This window comes from Lipotes vexillifer, unplaced genomic scaffold, assembly GCF_000442215.2.
Source record: "Lipotes vexillifer unplaced genomic scaffold, Lipotes_vexillifer_v1.1 scaffold443, whole genome shotgun sequence".
NCBI classification, from domain to species: domain Eukaryota; kingdom Metazoa; phylum Chordata; class Mammalia; order Artiodactyla; family Lipotidae; genus Lipotes; species Lipotes vexillifer.
Window position 1 is genome coordinate 1,317,660 of NW_006779163.1, and position 7,177 is coordinate 1,324,836.

Here is a 7,177-nt window from a genome sequence, read left to right on the forward strand (position 1 = left end):
CACACACACACACACACACACACACACACACACACACACACACACAAAATCCATCAGCATCAAATCTATCACGATCTGCTAAGGATGCTTATACGACCTGCCATAATGGTTGACTGCCAAGCAATTTATCTGGTAGCCTCACTGACACTATGGAAAATTAAAATTTGCTGGAAACATCCAGACTGATCATATAATGGTCTGTTAATTCCTTTCTAACAACAAACCAGCTATGGTCACTTAAATTAGTAACCAGTGAATACCTTAGCCAACCAGCCATAGACCTGGTTAGAATTCAAGTCAAAGAATATTTGAGTCCCTACTATGTGTTAGGCACTGTACTGGATCACTCACTACCCTTGGTAAATTACAGTTAATGGGAAGAAAAATACAAAAGAAACTATATTGCTGCTCAAAATGTGTTGCGTCATCTACGAGGTATAAACAAATGTGTGAAGGAGATCAAACAAAAATTCCACGGAGACCGACTGCTATATTTAAAACAGATAACCAACAAGAACCTACTGTACGGCACAGGGAACGCTGCTCAATATTTTGTAATAACCTAAATGGGAAAAGATTTGAAAAAGAATAGATACATGTATATGTATAACTGAATCACTTTGCTATACACCTGAAACTAACACAACATTGTTAATCAACTATGCTCCAATATAAAATAAAAAGTTTTTAAAATATAGGCTTTAGCCCAGCATTGCCCAACAGAAATATAACGTGAGCCATATAACTAAGTTAAAATTTTCTGGTAGCTACATTATAAAAAGTTAAAAAAAAAAAAAACCAAAAAAACATGAGATTAATTTTAATCATAGCAATATATCCAAAATAATTTTACTGCAACATGACATCTACATGAGGATTATTAATGAGACACATTCCATTAAAACCCTAACTTACATCTCAATTTGGACATTATATTTTCAACAAAAATATTTAATCTGTATTTAGATTAAAATTTACAAGATAGATTCAATATCTTGTAATAACCCATAATGGAAAATAATCTGAAAAATATATATATATGTAACTGAATCACTTGGCTGTTCCCCTGAAACTAACACTATATTGTAAATCAACTATACTTCAATTACAAGAAATTTACAGTTGAAAAGTCAGATTCACATGCAAGTTGTTCCAGTAATTGGATCAAGCAGTAGTTTTTAAGTTTAAATTAAAATTAGTTAAAATTTAATAAAGTGCCAAAATCCAGTTCCTCAATCACACTCGCTACATTTCAAGTGCTCAACAGCCACACGCGGTTAGAGGCTGCCATGCTGGACAGAGTAGACGTGGAACTTGCTTCAGTGATGCAAATGTGCCATTGGATGTACAACCTTAGAATGTAAATGGCGTGGCCCTATGGAGTGAGGATGAAGAGGGCGTGTCCCAGAAAGAGGGAAGAGTTCAAAGTCATGGAAATATGAAATGCATATGTACAACTAGGGTTGCTGAATGTAGAAATAAATTCTGCTGGTCATCTCACCAAGAAAATTTTGAGCACTAAGCTTCTGGACATCTTAGATCACCTATATTCAAGTTTCTCTCCTATACAACAACCAATGGCAACTTTTAGTCACTGAATAAAACTGCTACTTGTTTGAAAATGGGGAAATGAAACAGATATAAATTTTTGAGAAGAGGCATGTAGTTAGACTTGAATAAAAGGTGTGAAAAAATGGATTTTAAAAGGCTGATGATGATTATATAAAATAAATCAGGCAATAGAATGGAGCAAGGTACCCTAAGTCTACATTTCAGTAGAAAGGTGAGATAGAGTAGTGCTCGATGGGGATGCATTTAGTATCAGCTTTCTGGTCCAGCTTCTGGGGATGCAGCTTGGCACCCATGGGTTCGCAAAGTGTTGCAAAGGACTATTAAATGGAGTAAAACAAATTTAATCCCAAGGCCATAAGACTCCTTAGCACCTGTTTGCATAGGTGGGCATAAAGGGGAGATACAGAGTTCTTGGATGTGGGGAGACTTCTAACCACGGTATACATCCAGAACCCTGAGAAATATTTAGGAACTGCCATAAATTGTCCTCAGGTGTGACTTACACTCATGACACAATCAAAGCAGAGTCCTGGTTGAGTGGTTTCCATGATTTGGTCTAATGATCTATGTTGATTCCCTTTATGAAGAGCACATGGTCCCATTACGTATTTCTTCCATCCTGGGTTAAGTATGTCCTTCTAAAGGCTCATTCTACCAATTTATAGGGGATATAAAAAAAGGAATTTCAGTAAAATGTACTTTCATTGGTTTTGATGAAAAGGGTTTGTGATGAAAATAGAATCTCTAACAAGCACTTCATAAATGACTTGTCTTTCAAACTTAATATAAAACAGAATAAAATACATCTCCAAAAGACCTCCTTGCTGCCTCACAGATTTCAAGTTCCCTGCTCTCAATCAACTCAAAAATCTCTATAGATGCAATCAAATATTTATCAGTGAAAATTGGTAAAACTGAGAAATTATTTATGGCCCAAATTCTGAAATAGTCATATACTGAAGGGGGAGGAAGAAAAAAAAAAAGGTTATGTTGGGAACTACACATTTCTCTCCAGGGCACACACTCCCAGATCCTCCCTGCTGTCTAGAATTCAAAAATGGGAAAGAAATCACAGGTTTGAGGAAATGTGTTCACAGCTGGGTGTTTTACCCTTTTTTCAGAAACACTGAGAGACATGATGGAAAACCAGGCCCCCAATTCTAATAATTTAGCTACTTACCAACTAATTAATTATTTTGCAGATAGATAAAATATGTGTATGTCAAAACTTTGCCTAATACCTAGAGCTGCCTGTGTAGCTTTTTAGTGAATATGCAATTCTATGTGGCATGGCCTTCAACTGTGAAAAACCTCCCACGGGGGCGAATTCGCTGCAGCACCTTGCTTTTGATATCGTTACCCTTTAGTATATGGGTCTTCTTTCTTTAAAGAAATTCAGATTGTGATAAAATATGACAAACAAGGAAATAAAGAGACAAATACTTGGTCTCCATTCACCATCCTGAATTGTAAGACAAAGTACTTTCGTGCCAACATGCCAGCCCTTCTGCCTTTTATAATAATTTTATACTTAAACTTAATTTTTCCCAACATTGTATTATGAAATTTCCAAACACGTAGGAAAGTTGAGAGAAGTTCACAGTGATCAACTGTGCTCATCACCTAGATTCCATCATTAACATTTTGGTCTACTTGCTTTGTCATATACCTATCCATTGATCCACCCCTCTAACCATCTTATTTCTTGGCACATTTCAAGGAATTAAACTTAGTTTTAATGATATTTTAAAAAAGTAATTTTCAGCAAGGACATTTCACTCCAGGCAAGAGAATTCTCAGGTTGCACTCAGTAGCCCTGAGCCTACTGGTTAAAAGTGCAGACTGTGAAATCTCAAAGAGGTGGCACAGAGCGTGCCTCTGCAGTTAAGTGTGTGACTTCGGACAGGTTACACCGTCCCTCTGAGTCTCATTACCCTCATTTGGCACCTTGGAAGATGGTCGTCGTGGGGTTGTTATTATGAAAATTCAACATAATAGATGAAAGGTGCTTACACTTTATTGTGACAAATAAAGAATTTGCGATGATTTTTCCTACTCTTCTCTAATCCTGTGAGATCAAGGACTCTGTTTCCTTTGCCATTAAATCAGCAGCCCCTTGCACAGTGCCTTGTAAATAGCAGAGGCTGCATATATACTTATTGGTATGAATTGGGTTAAATTTCAGAGGTTTTCCCTCCTGGGAAGAAACAAGTACTTATTATTGAAGAGACGCAAGTGCAGTGGCTTCAAAGGCACGAGGCATAAGAAAGTTAGTTGAGGAAACGAGTTGGGAGCAGGGGATGAGACAAAGAGAAGAAATCTGGCCTGCAAAGCAACAGTGTTTATATCAAGTTTAGTGATAGAGCAGAATTCATCAGTGCCCAGTCCCAGTCCCTTGCACCTCACCTTTTCAGTGCACACCAGCCGCCATGATGCCTAAAGGCTCTCCTGCAAGCCTCAGAAGGCCATTGTGCCTGTGCACAGAACACAGGGCATGACGGATGTGCTGGGGAGTTTAGACTTCTGGGAGCAGCCCTCAACCAGACGGATAGGGCTGGTATATAAATACCCCAGCTCCCTCCTCGGTGGACAGGATAACCCTGAGAGTGTGTCTTACACCATTTTCTAGCCTTTCTCCATGGGATTACAATCCAGTCACCCACAGTGGTAAACAGGCCTCTCAACTGGCTGCTTGCCTTTTCCTGCTTCACTCCTTCACTCCCTTACCAGTATTACTGGTATAGAAATTACCTGCATTTGAATTCTTGTCTCAGGGAACCCAAAGTAAGACAACTGTCTTTATGCCCACAGAATCTCTTCTTCAAATGACACTCTACACTGAAATCTGATATGTAATATTTATAAGATTAGAGTTGCCTGACTCGCAGAGTTTGGGCGGATGGGAGTGGCGACGTGTGCCTCCTGGGTCTCTTTTCCCTTCTCCCAGCCTCCCCAGCATTCAGTGAAGACTCCTATATCTTCTCACAGCTCGACAGAGCCTTGCTTGTCAGCTACAGGCAGAGTTGATTAGGATATGATATAAGATATAAAGAGAAGAATAAGAGGAATGAATAAAGACAAGCAGAGACAAAGAGGGAAACATGTTCCTTCAAAGGCCTAAGAAGCATGGACAAACACATAATTCTTGCAAGGCAGTGCAGTTATTCTGTAAAAGCCATTGGGAGGTTTGGGAGGCTTTCACACCATTATGATGTTAGTAGACTACTGCACTTAGAAAAGCTGTTCTTTGTAGAGAACCCAGGTTGAAACCCAGGGTTGAACCCAGGTGGGCAGTACATAGGGGCTAAGGAGAGAGAAGTCTTCAGCTTGAAAAACAAATTGTGTTCTGAGGCTGTAACAAGTAAGAAACCATGCAGAATAATGTCCTTAGTTAGCTGCATACTTAATGATCCATTATGTATCTCAAGGAAAGAGCCTTGTGAAAACTCTCTAAATATACTGAGGGGGGACAAATGTATGGGGTTGGAGGAAGCTTTAGGATGACCACAAAACTTATTGTCCAAAGCTGGACAAGTTTAAGGGGAAAGGTGGTGCTCATAATAATTATGCCAGGACAACCAAATTTCCAGGCAAGTGAGATGTGATAATTCACCCTTGTTGTAAACTAATTAATAGAATTGAAATTCTAATACTGAAAGTACTATAGTTTAGTGGTAGGCAGGGGGGGAGAAAGTATTTTAGCTCAGACCTCCTTAAACCTGAGCGTGCATCAGAATCACCTGGGATCTCAAAAAATGCTGGTGCTTGGTCTTCACCCCCTGACCAACTGAGTCAGTTTCTGAGGGTGGAGACTGGCATCTGTATTTTAACTGCCCCAGGTGATTCTGATGCACAGTGAGGGCTGAAAACACCAAGCATACATGAAGGAGACTTGCAGAACAAGGTCTCAAACTGTCAGGGAGCAGAGTCTTGCAGACTTGAGGACTCTGGCCCCTTGGTGAGTGCTATAGTGCTATCCTTGGCTTCAGGGAAACCTACACAAAGGCGATAACAGAGGCTAGGGCTGTCCAAAGGGCCAGGGCACGTCAGCTGTACCACTGTCCTCTCAGAAGAGCTCTGCTTCCCTTTGCATCATATCCTGGAAACCTGGCAAGATTTTGCATCTTTGGTACACTGATAGTTTAAAATCATAAATATGGTAATTATCAGGACATCGGATTATGAACGCTTCTGATTTCCGATAGAAATAGATTTCTAATAGTCCAAGTCACACTAACCTCTTGCCTGGGTCACTATAAAACCGTCCTTCTTGGCTGTTTCTGTGTGTCCACTCCTCCGTACCAATCTGCTCCCACAGATCGTTCCCTACAAGGCAGCCAGAGGGACCTTTCAAAAGGTCCAGACACACACACACACACACACACACACACACACACACACACACACACACACACACACACACACACACACACACCTGGGAGACTTTCCAGTGGTTTCTGGCTGCACGCACGATGAAAATGCTATTCAGCACTGTGGTCTCCAAGACCCACATGACAGGCCAACTTCTCTGACTTCAACTCTTATCACTCTTTTCCTTGTTCACTACATTGCAGCCAACCAGGCATTTTGCTAGTCAAATCCACCTCATTCTTTCGCACCTCCAGGCCTTTGCACACGCAGTTGCCTCTGCCAAGAATATGGTTTTCCCGACCTCCCCTTGGCTATCCCTTTCTCATTCTTCCCGCCCCCACTCAAACGTCAGGGATGCGACCCAGCTGCTCCCGGCCATTTGTGCCGAGATTCCCTCCTCCCTCTACACCCTGGTCCTGCCATTTACTCTGCTTCACATCACCCCGTGTCTGTTACTCACAGCATTTGTCATCCTCTGCAGCTTGCTCATTTATTTACTCATTGAAAAAATCTACCTCCCCACTAGAACACAAGCTCTATAACAATAGGGGCTTGGATGCTTGTTCACACCTCCACTAAACCGATCTCAATCTTGCAGTCTGGCATATAACAGGTGCTCCTTGTTGATTCAATGAATAGATAAACAATCCAATAGCACCAGCCATTCAGATCATCCACTCATCTGACCACCATTGCTCAAATTCCGAGATCATTGAAAAATAGGAACTGGTGAAAATTCAATTCTCCATGTTGATTTTCCTATGGGGAGAGGACGTGCTGACCAGGCAACATCGGTATTTCTGCCTATTTAACAGTGACTATTTCTTCCTGGAAAAGTTGTTTCTCTGATTCATTTGACAGTGCTTTCTGCATCTGGTTAGTATGGTTTAGTTCCTTTGATCTAGTTTTGTTTTTAGAGAGTTGACCCAATGGTGCTCCTGGACCTACACATTTGAAAACCAGGATTTAAATAAAAGGACACAAATCATCATCCTGGTATACTAAGGGGACTTAACTGGCTGATGGCCTGGGCATCATCTACAAAAGCAGGGAGTCTATTTCTTAACCAATGACATCCTCATGTCACAACTCTTACATCATTATCTACCATGTAGATCTCAAAATCATGACAAAGGTGTTGTTGTGTTTTTTGTTTTTTTTTTTTTAAATTCCCTTTTTCATGACCTTTGACATTCTTTTCTTGGCAAAAACGTTTGGCCTCTTACCATGGAGG

At 40.5% G+C, this 7,177-nt stretch overlaps 1 protein-coding gene across 3 annotated transcripts in view; it reads right to left on the bottom strand.

The window, feature by feature from the left end:
- The window catches only part of CDH13 (cadherin 13), a 1,035,770-nt gene that overhangs the window by 561,517 nt on the left and 467,076 nt on the right, over nt 1-7,177 (bottom strand). The gene's annotated exons all lie outside the window — the stretch shown is intronic.